The following is a 12,067-nucleotide window of genomic DNA, read 5'->3' on the forward strand; positions in this document are numbered from 1 at the left end:
TTGATTGGCCTCTCTTTTAGATATTAAAAAAAAAAAAATACTTCATTTTAAAATATTTTGTTACCTTTTTACCCAATAAACTAATAAAGTATTTGATTCTATTTTCCTAAAAAAAAGATGTCATTCTATACACGAGGAATACTTTATAAAATCTGTTTTTATATTTTGGTAACAAATATAACAATATATGATTATATTTTTATTAAAAAAAAATCCATTATACTGATTACGTATATAGTAGGATACTTACAAAAAATAATTAATGTAATCTACCGATTTGTACTTACATAATTAGAATACAAATAAATTAGAAAATCAACGAACTATTAATATAGTATAAAAAAGGTTACTATAATATTGTATAATATTTTTACAACTAAATTCGATAATTATAAGTAATATTTATAAGTACTACTCTACTATGTAACTCCTCAATTTTTTAGATGCAACTCTTTTATTTTTACACTAACTATTATATTCACACATCTATGTAATTTCAATGTTATTTGGTGACTATTAATATAGATGATGAACATAGTCATGTACTCCGTATCATTTTGTTGGATTTGTCTAAATACGTACTTACATAATACAAATTGAATACCAATATCATTTACTGCAAGTGTAATCTCTTAAATAAACAATAATCTACTTCAAATATTTAATATGGCAATAAATTCGATAATTATAAGTAATATTTATAAGTACTACTCTACTATGTAACTCCTCAATTTTTTAGATGCAACTCTTTTATTTTTACACTAACTATTATATTCACACATCTATGTAATTTTAATGTTATTTGGTGACTATTAATATAGATGATGAACATAGTCATGTACTCCGTATCATTTGGTTGGATTTGTCTAAATACGTACTTACATAATACAAATTGAATACCCATATCATTTACTGCAAGTGTAATCTCTTAAATAAACAATAATCTACTTCAAATATTTAATATGGCAATAAATTCGATAATTATAAGTAATATTTATAAGTACTACTCTACTATGTAACTCCTCAATTTTTTAGATGTAACTCTTTTAGTTTTACACTAACTATTATATATTTATATTCACACATCTATGTAATTTTAATGTTATTTGGTGACTATTAATATAGATGATGAACATAGTCATGTACTCCGTATCATTTTGTTGGATTTGTCTAAATACGTACTTACATAATACAAATTGAATACCCATATCATTTACTGCAAGTGTAATCTCTTAAATAAACAATAATCTACTTCAAATATTTAATATGGCAATAAATTCGATAATTATAAGTAATATTTATAAGTACTACTCTACTATGTAACTCCTCAATTTTTTAGATGCAACTCTTTTATTTTTACACTAACTATTATATTCACACATCTATGTAATTTTAATGTTATTTGGTGACTATTAATATAGATGATGAACATAGTCATGTACTCCGTATCATTTTGTTGGATTTGTCTAAATACTTACATAATACAAATTGAATACCCATATCATTTACTACAAGTGTAATCTCTTAAATAAACAATAATCTACTTCAAATATTTAATATGGCAATAAATGTGATAATAAACTTCGTATATGTTTTTACTTAAACCTTCTAATTGCTTTGGTAATAAATCAATTACACTATGAAATACTTATTTACTTATGGAAATAAAAATTTTGATTATTTTTAATACTAAATAAAAATAGAAGATGTAAAATATGCATATTATTCTATTTCCAATCGGCTTATGTGAACGTTATGTAAATATGATGCACTAAGAAAATTACCATTTATAATGAATATTCTGTGAAATATATATAGCATAAATATACGAGTACTACGTAAGTTGTCAGACACTACCTTAAGCTGACACATATCATGCAATTTTTTTTTATTATTAATCTTAAAATTGATATATGCTACAGAGTACAAGACACTATGATGTATCTATCTATTTATATATTGTACTAAAAGAGAGGGTACCTCAATGTGGTGTTGACACATGTCATTTTTAATTTTACTTTTACTTTTTATTGCTTAATAGCATATCATTTACGGTTTTTTCATAAAATGCCCCTGAGGTTTGCAAGAATGCACCAAATACCCTCGCGTCTTTCGAATCACATAATACACCCCTATATAAACTTACTTTGCACCAAATACCCTTAGACTTAACGGCCGTTAGTGCTCCGTTAGTATTATTTTACCTTTATACCCCTTACGCATCCAATATTCTACAGTTAACTTTAAAAAAAAAAAAAAAAAAAAAAACTCTTTTCTCTTCTCTCCTCTCCTCTCCTGTTCCCATACCCATTGCATCTTCATCTCAAATTCCCATTTTCGTACTTCATCATCTTCATCTCAAATTCCCATTTTCGTACTTCATCATCTTCTTCACTCCATCTTTCTCACTCCTGCCATTTTCGCTCTGCTTCAAAAATCAAAAATATGTCTCGCCCATTACTAAAAGCTAACCTTTCCAATTTCCTAATTACCCGATTAACGCAAATTCTAGGGTTCATTGCAATTTGCGATTTCAAAATCAAATTATGGGGTCTATAACTTCTCCCGATGAAAGCTTACCTTTGGTTGATCAAATTGCGTCCATTAATCCCCCAAAATCTCACTCAAGAGATGTTCATGTACTCAACTTAGCTTTTTTTGCTCGTGTTTTCGGTATATGGGTGCTGTTAAAAATTTAGAAAGTACGGCCAACAATGTGAGTTGTGGTTTCATTTGGGTGCAAATTTTTAATATCAGTATTCAATTGTTTCAATTGTGCATAATTTTGAGTGATTGATCGCTTCTATTGTGAACATTTGTAATTATCATTTAAGTAATCGACCATTTGTATTGTGCACAGTTTTTTATTTTTTACTGTTTGATAATTTGTTTGGGATCTTTAAGAGTTTAGGTTATATTTTTCTAGTAATTTTAGATTATCATTTGCAAATGAATTGTATAATTAAGAAATTGTTGAATAATGGTTGTTTTTCCTTGTAGTTTGGGGATTTGAGAGAAAAATTAAAGTTAAAGCATTTATCATTAGGGGAATGTGTTATTAATCTCCTCTGATCCCTGTTTTGTTTTTGTTTTGTTAGTACTTGGTATTTGGGTATTTGGTATAGTGATTTTGTGTAAAGTTACATTTTATCAAATTCATTTTTTGGCAATTGTTGGTTGAATGAATGCACCGTGTCGGTCTTGCCGTGTTACTAGTTTTGATTACACTATCATTTAGCGGAGCTTGCTGTAACATATAATCGATTATCCATATCATTTTAGTTGTTACATAGAGCACTAGGATTAGATAACAACTTATGTTGGAGAGTGTTACTCTTTTGAAGCTAGATCAGATGAATATCTCGTTAGGTAACTTATGGAGTGTGTTTATTCTCATTAGATGGATTTGTTATTTCCGGTCACTAGAATGTGCGTTAAGAATGCTCTTGGTTCGCATTGTTATCTCGCCTCTCAGGTGTGTTAATCAGGCAATCTATCTTCTGACAACCGGAGCTCGTGAGAGTGCTTTCAAGAACATTAAGACCATTGTTGAGTGCCTTGCTGATGAACTCATCAATGGTGCCAGGGGTTCATCCAACACTTATGCTATCAAGAAGAAAGATGAGATTGAAAGAGTCGCCAAGGCCAATCATTGAGTTAGGGGGTTATGTAGAGCTTAAGTTTTTTTCTCTTGTTTCTTGAATTTTGGATTATATGGATTTTCTATAAGAATCAAAGTTCTATTATAATTAAGAATCAAAGTTGTACTAGATTTTCTATAAGCAGCAAGAACATATAGGCTATATTTTAATCAATAAAAGTAGTCATTAGATTCAAATTCTACAGTTTAAAAGCAGTTTGGGTATTTTGTGCAACTTCGTTTACAAATAGGTGTATATTGTGCAATAAGTTAAAAAATAGGAGCATTCTGTGAATTATAAACATGACTTAACGGAGGACTAACGGAAGGCTGGTTTAGGGGTATTTGGTGCAAACTTAGGCAAAAATAGGGGTATATTATGTGATTCGAAAGACGCGAGGGTATTTGGTGCATTATTGCAAACCTCAAGGGCATTTCATGAAAAAACCGTATCATTTATATTACTTCGAAGTATATAGATAATACAATCTATATTATTGAATATACGGTATAAAATAATATCTATATACTAAATTCAAGAAACTATTTAATTTTAAGATGTTATTGACTTCTATTGTCTAACACTAAGATATTATGGAAAATATTAGAGACAGAGTATATGAACAGTACCAAAACAATATAATCATTATTTAACATCTTTTATACGATAACTAAAAAGATATTAAACAAAAACTTATGATCAAATTGAAATATATATACTCCGTACTAGATTGTATGTTTATTAGGTTGCTCAAAAATTATATTTTCTATGTTCATAAATACTTGCAACGTTTGATATTTTTACACTATTCACATATTCCACTTTGACTATTGTTGGTGATTTATATGTCAAATGAAACATAGCCATCTGGGCTTTTGTTAGATTCGTCTCCATACTTATTTTTTAAATATCAACTTTTATAATTTTTGCTTGAATAGAATTTAAGATATTGACGATCTAAATTGTGCATGGACATCGTGAAAGTGACAAACGATGCGAGTATTTATGAACGGAGGAAGTATATTTTTTATTTTTTTCTTAACATAAAGTTATGACCAAAATGTATGATTTTATTATTAACATATATATAAATGTACTATAATGTATGTTTTTTTCCAAATGGGTATATATGCATGCATGCATTCTATATACATTGCGTAATACTTCCTCCGTTCCTAAATAGTTGCACCGTTTTGACTTTCACGTTTCCCAACGCATAACTTTGACCATCAATACTTATAATAATTATGTATTAGTAAAAATTATAAAAGTTGATATATTTAAAATATATATTAAAATAAACCTAATAATACTTTATATAATAGTTTTTAATTTTATTTATTAGTAGAAAATTGAGGTCAAAGAAACACAAGTGAATAGTGTCAAAAGTCAAAACGGTGCAACTATTTAGGAACGGAGGAAGTATAATATTGGTGAAATTACGATATGACTATTATTCAATCATATGTACTCCGACTTTGTAGTATTTAAAATATGACTATTACAAAATTGTACGTACTCTTACTACGTAGTACTTATAATATTATAAGAGTCTCAACTATTATTTTAGAAAATGTATTAAATAGTATTTTCTCTACTTTTTTATTTACAACACTTCCCTAAAACGAAAAAATTGCAACGCTTTTCTAAAACTGAAAAGTTGCAACACACTATAAATGCAAAACTATTTTGTATAATTTGACATTTCTACCTCATACTTTACTCTCTTTATTAACTATAACCTCTCAAACACCAAATAAAATAACATAACCCATTTTGACTTATACCCTTATATTAAAGAATTTTGATTCTTTTTTCTTAAAGTGTGATAATGTGTATGTTCCAACTATATAGAAACGGAGGAAGTTATATAAAGAATATCACTACTTTACTCTTTCACAAATATTTTATTCAATATATAGTTCTTATGTCCCTTTATTTTCCTCATATTCATCTTTGGTGTGTCTGTTTGAGATTAATCCATACATTAAACGAAAAAATTTCCCACTTGCTCTCTCTCTATCTCTTCTCTCATGTGACTACTTTATCAACTTATGTTCACATTTTATACTCAATTCTTAATAAACTGAATTTTGGCCATGGCGTAATCAAAAGGGTCGGAGTGAGTTTATTAGAAAGTTAACTGAAGGTAACATGAATTATTGACCAAATATAGGAATGTCAGATTGTCAAGTGGGGCGGGTTTTGGGGAGATCCTTATGCAACGCCCCGAGTTGGAAGGGTTGGTGGAAAACTTTAATTTGGTGGGTGATGTGGATAGAAAATGTATCTGCCTCGAGTGACAAGGCAATGATGAATTTTAGATTTAACCCTCCCACCTCACATACCCTTCATCTAATTGATTATGAATAACATTTTTTACAACTAGCCTACATATTATAACATTTTATTTGTTTATTCAATTACTCTAATAAGACAACCAATTTGGAAAATACTCTAAATAGGGTTTTAAATTAAATTGAAAACTACCAAAAAAGGGTATATGGTTGGTTTGAGATGAATTTGGATAAATGGGTGGGTGATGGAGCGGGAATGAATTTTATTTTGTAGGTCGGTAACGTACATATATATCGTCGGTGGCGGGGATAAGGATGATATTTTAATGTGAGTACGGGTGCGGAGGGACAATCCTCCGCGCCCGCCCTTCCTTGACTAAAAGTCATCTCTAGCGGAGTAATGTACATGATGTGTCTAAGTGATAAGTGATCGAGTAATGAGATAAATGCGGGGCGAGTATTATGTGAGTATATTTTGTGTATTAGTTATACAAGCTCTATAGAAATAAAGGGTATATGAGAATTACTTTATGTAACACGGGTAATGAATGAGAATGAAAGTAAAAACTATCCACGATTAATTTTAATTTAGAAGAATATCTACAAGCTTTATTTTGGTTAATTGTCTATGGATATAGTTTAGATTTCATGTCAATTTAATAGGGAGTATTTTGTGTAGTAGATTGTAAATCGTGCATCGCACGGGTGCTATACTAGTTTATATATCTATTTTGACTATTAATTGTAATTTAAAAGTTTATACTCTCTTCGGAAAAAGGTTATATGTACACCTACCAGTAATTTGTTGACACATCATCAAACTCACTAAAAATGAGAATGAAATACAATAAATATACCATTTCAACCAATAGAAAAGTATGGTGTACAAGATGCTTTGTACACTAGGTGTACATGTAGTAGGATCCCTCCCTCCATCACTTAATATTCGTCTCGGTTTGACCGACACAAAATTTAAGGCAAATTGACTTATTAATTTATTAGGTGGTAGTTGATAGTGGAATATTTTTTAGTATAGTTAGTGGGAAAGTGTCAAATAAAGAGGTGGGGTGGTAGGAGTTGAATTTTTAATGTTTCTTTAGGAAGAATATATGTGGTTCTATAGTTAAATGACAAAAAGTGATATAATATTAGTAAAAGTATGTCATTTATAGAAACGGTGCGAGTATTAAGGGACGACTTTATAAGGAAAACAGGGCGAGTATTAAGGGGCAGATGGAGTATTTAAGGAAAAATATACTCCCTCTGTTCTTGAATGTTAGGCTGCGTTCTATTCACCTGATTTTCACTTATTTTTCTTGAACTTATCTTATTTGAACTTAACTGAACTTATCTCAACTTATTAGAACTTATCAAAATTTATTTTAGTTATAAATTTTACTTGGGTCAACCCGGCCTTGTTTTTTCTGAAAATATCTTATCTGAACTTATCTGAACTTAACTGAACTTATTTTTCCTGAAATAAGTGGAATAAGTTGAACTGAACATGGCCTTACTCTTTTTTTTCTTATTGGATTTTTTTTATTAGTCCCTTTTGAAATATTTCATTATTTATCCAACATTTCTATTCTCATTATACCCTCATAAATATCTACATAGCCACTCGTTTATTCCCAAGTAGATTTTTTTTCCACATAAAACCCCTTAATTATTTCTCTCCTCTACCCATGTGTGTTAGATGATGTGACAAGTATACTTATATTGGATTGTCTAGATTCAAAAAAGGATTAACATTCAAGAATGGAGAGAGTAATCATGTGGGTTCTTCTTATAATTGTTGCCTTGTATAGATTTATAATATAGAAGTATTTTTTAACCTTTTTTTTTATATAAAAGTATTTTTTAACCTATTGATAATTAAAGATATTAATGATTGAAATATTACATTGTCAAACGTGATAAAAGAATTATGCCAACTAAAAAAGAAGAAAGAAGTATATCCTTCTCAAATCATTTGCGACATTTTTCATACAAAATATCTATCTATTACTTTATACTAAAACAGACACCAAGAATGACACATGTCACTTCCTGATGTATTTTTTTCCCGCCAAAATCCTATTTCCTAAAATATAATCTACTTCACTTTTTTAATTTTTTTCTATTATGTTTTATAAACGGTTTATGCGTGAAAAAAAATATTGGACTATAAAATATGACAATAATAGACACCACATAATAATAGTTTGCTTAAAATTATTTTGGAATTATTTTAGTCAAGTCCGTATATCAATAATGTAAATATATACTCAATATTTTAATTAAATGAGCATAATAAACGTATAAAATATGAAGTACGTAATACATAGTAGGACGAAATTTTCATATTAGACGATTAAATAAGTATGCTCAAAATTATTAATTATACTAGTATAGGACCCGTGCCATGCACGATTATCCAAAATTATTGATATGTTATAAATATAATTTTTTTAAAATAATTCGTATCCATCTATTATGTACCACTAATATTCCGTTTTTCAAATACTTCGTATAATTATTATTTCCATTATTCTTACGGTGCATAAGTGAACAATCTATCTACTAATAATATGCATATATACGCGGTGTAGTCCCCTGTCTGTCTGCCCTCCCCACTTTTTTTTTTAACAAAATAAAAGAAAAATAATATGAATATATACATGAATAAGAAACAATTTTAAATTTTTATATTAAACATGGATATACAGTTTGGCAAAGAAAAAAGACATATTTTTTTTGTAAAAAGACGTTACACTTATAATATTAAGATAATATTATAATCTCGTAAGGTACTAAGACAATATTCTTGAACATGGTAATTTGAATAGGCGTTAAACCATAAAAAAAAAAAAATTGAGAAGCAATTTGCTCCTTTGTTCCACCGCCTAAAACTTATTCATGCCACAAAACACACCAGATCGATTGAAGCCAAACCAAGAACAAATTAAATTACGCCTAAATTTGTAGGTTTGCAAGATTTCTTTCACACCTTCCAAAATTTAGATCAAGAGTTTACAAAACTGTTTTGGTAATCCAATCAAAAACTCCAAATAAATCTTTCACATTTTGTTCAATTTTGAAGTTGATTCCGTGTATTGCGTTGAAATCGTTCACCATCTGCGTCGTTCTTCCTCCTAATGTCTTCCAGGTTAGTATAATACAATTTTGGTTGAATTCTGAATTTTGAGAATTGAAATATACGAATGTCTTTGAAAATAGTTTGATCGAAAAAAGTTCATGAATATATTCTGGATCTTTGAAAATATATTGATAGAATAGTCTTATTAATTGTTTTATTTCATTTGGATCAATTCCCACTTGATTTCGACCTTTCTGGCATTCAGATTTGTTCCTAATACAAAGGTGGTGACACAAGCGGTTATCGGTCATCTTATTGGAAGAATCGGGTCATGTCAATTGTTCCGATTGAAACGCCGGTGGTGACACCAACGGCGGTGTAGGTGGGCGAGGTGATTGGGAAGACGCTGCCGGTAAATGGCGGAGGTGGCTGATCGGGTGAGGAAGAGTTGGCCGAATAGTCATGGCTGCCCTGTTGTTTTTGATTCTGATGAAAATGTGCAGGTAACTGATAATATCACCCTGCAAGTACCTTGGAAGGTCATTTTGATGAAAATGTGTTGTTGTTGATTCTAATATCAGCTTTTCGTATTTTCTGATTTTCTTGAAAGTAATTGCTAATTAACCTGGATTCCTGTATAGCATGATTATCTGTATCATTAGCCTAGTACCCAAGTTTGTGACTCAAATTACGTCCTGTTGGTTTAGGGGTTTAAATTAATGGTTTGTTTAGCATGAGAAACTATAATTAAAGGGGACTGTAGTGAAGCTTGAGTGTCAATACTCTGGGGTGTAAAATGTGTAGGGGGTGATTGGTTCTCAAGAGAGATGCCAAAACTGAGCATGACTTTGAAGAAGCTGAAGGTGATTGTGTCAACTGAAAAGTACTTGGATGCTATTTTCAGTTGCCCAAGCCTCAAGTTTGATCGACTCCATACATTCCGCTGTGAGTGGAAATCTAGCATGGCCCTTATGTGTAAATCGTGTTTTCTCTCACAACCAATACCTAAATAAGTTGGTCTTGGTCGGGAAAATACGTTTACAGAACCCGAATCTCATAACATAGTTCATTTGATTCTTCAACTATGTGAGTGTCTGGTATCAACGTAGCTTATAGAAAATTGCATCCTGCTCAAGAATATGTTTAATGACACAAAGTATTTTCTCTATCAAAAAATTGAGGCATAGTTTGTGTGAAATGTTTACCTTTATGTAGTTTGTGATGTTTGTGTATTGTTGTTAATGATGCCCTGTTTACATCATTCACCATTTTGAATTTAGAAGTGAAGGAAGAACAATGTATATTTAAGTCTGAGATCAATACTGAATAGCTCACTTATTATTTTACATTCTGGAATAATTTTGGATACATTCTGGAAAATTTTATAACATTATATTTCTGAAATAATTTTGGATACATTCTGGAAAATTGAGATACGTTTTTTAGGTGTGTAATTATTGCTTATTTGAAAAGAACCTAAGGCTAAAGTATAACTTCACATCAGCTCTTGATATACTATATCAGCAAGAAGTCCTGTCTAAATTGAATATTCTCTTTCATTGCTCATTATACGGAGTAGATGATGGATATTCATTTAATCTTAAATTTCAAAAGAAAAATTCCTTTTATTTGGAAGGGGGAGGGGACTCTGTATTACATTTTGTAATAATTACTCGTATATGTATTATAGTGGGAGATCTCTGGCCTATATGGCTGGAGCATAGCCACTGCTTCAATGTGAGGGAGACATATCTATCTTTACACAATTGCAATTTGCATGCCCAAATTGAATTTCTACTACAGAATTAAGTTCACTTGAAACCTTTGCTACATTTATTGATGGAAGATTCTACTCCTGTTTCTGTAGCTAACTATAATGTTGATGTTGTAGGCAGCTGATGAATGTACATCTGTTCTTGAGCTTGATCATAATCACACTGGAGCCCTAATGTTGCGCGCTCAAACTTTGGTTACTCTTAAGGAGTATCAGTCAGCACTTTTTTGTTGTCGTTCATTTAACTTTTAGGTTCAGCGAGATCTCCAAGGTGGTTATTCATCTTCCTATGTCTATATAGAAATAGAGTTTTGATAAGGTATTTGAGGCAGTAATTCATTTGATCTCGCATCCTAATCTAGCGTGTTACCGATGCTTCTAAGTTTAAGCTCATCAGCTTGTTTACTGTTGCAGTTGGCATGGATGTCTAACAGGTATTTAAATTAAACCATTTAATTCTGCCCATTTATTGTATACAGAAACTTTTAATTGAAGCCAGAAGGAATCTTGGGGAGGTCTTGTCAGCATTCGAATTCTTGGATAGCTATAACAATGAATATGGTAAGATTTTTCTTCAATAGATGTGAACTTATTGAGCTGCATTTTGTGTCCTTCTTGCAAATTCACTTACAAATGCTTGGTGTCGAAATTTGTTTTTGAACCTTTGTTCAACTTTGGGTGTCTGGCACTCTGGCTGTACGTGTTAAACGAATGCAAGACGTGTTAAACGATCTTTGTGTCTAGTATACATCAATGACGGGGGTTCTTCACATATTTCTGTAAGTTATCTGATTTTATTTTTCAATCTAGAGACCAATCTGATTTAAGTTTGAGCATGCATGCATTAATCTTACAGTTTAATCGTGAAAAAGACCAACTGAAATTAATTAAGGTACGCTATCAATCATGTGAGTTTCAGTTACTGTGTTTCAACTAAAAAATAAAGCATAATAAAGATAGAAAAACAATTGAAGGTACACAAAGAATTACTATAATTGTCCACTTTGCCTCCTGGATTTTCTTGTCTTATAATATATCTGCAATTAGGAGGACGGAGTATCAATTAACATTTATCAAATTAATTAGTCACTAATATATTAGCCAAGGACAGAAACTTGAAACAAAGATATTTCAGCTTATTTGACTTGGTAGTGAGGTTTCATGAAACCAGAAAAGAAAGGATAATGACCTACAGTACCTGGATCTGGAACTGGAGCACCGGGAGAAGCTGAAATCAGAGGGAAATCCATTAGGACAGAGTATATTCCATTAAAAC

The 12,067-nt window shown here is 30.4% G+C and overlaps 1 long non-coding RNA gene across 1 annotated transcript; it reads left to right on the forward strand.

Annotated features, from left to right (window-relative positions):
* Positions 1-1,966: 1,966 nt before the first annotated feature.
* On the forward strand, positions 1,967-3,843 carry LOC130466758 (uncharacterized). The gene is made up of 2 exons (XR_008926911.1): positions 1,967-2,716; positions 3,401-3,843. It is a non-coding gene; the product is annotated as an uncharacterized lncRNA (long non-coding RNA).
* Positions 3,844-12,067: the final 8,224 nt, after the last annotated feature.

The sequence above is a fragment of the Spinacia oleracea genome, chromosome 2, assembly GCF_020520425.1.
Source record: "Spinacia oleracea cultivar Varoflay chromosome 2, BTI_SOV_V1, whole genome shotgun sequence".
NCBI classification, from domain to species: domain Eukaryota; kingdom Viridiplantae; phylum Streptophyta; class Magnoliopsida; order Caryophyllales; family Amaranthaceae; genus Spinacia; species Spinacia oleracea.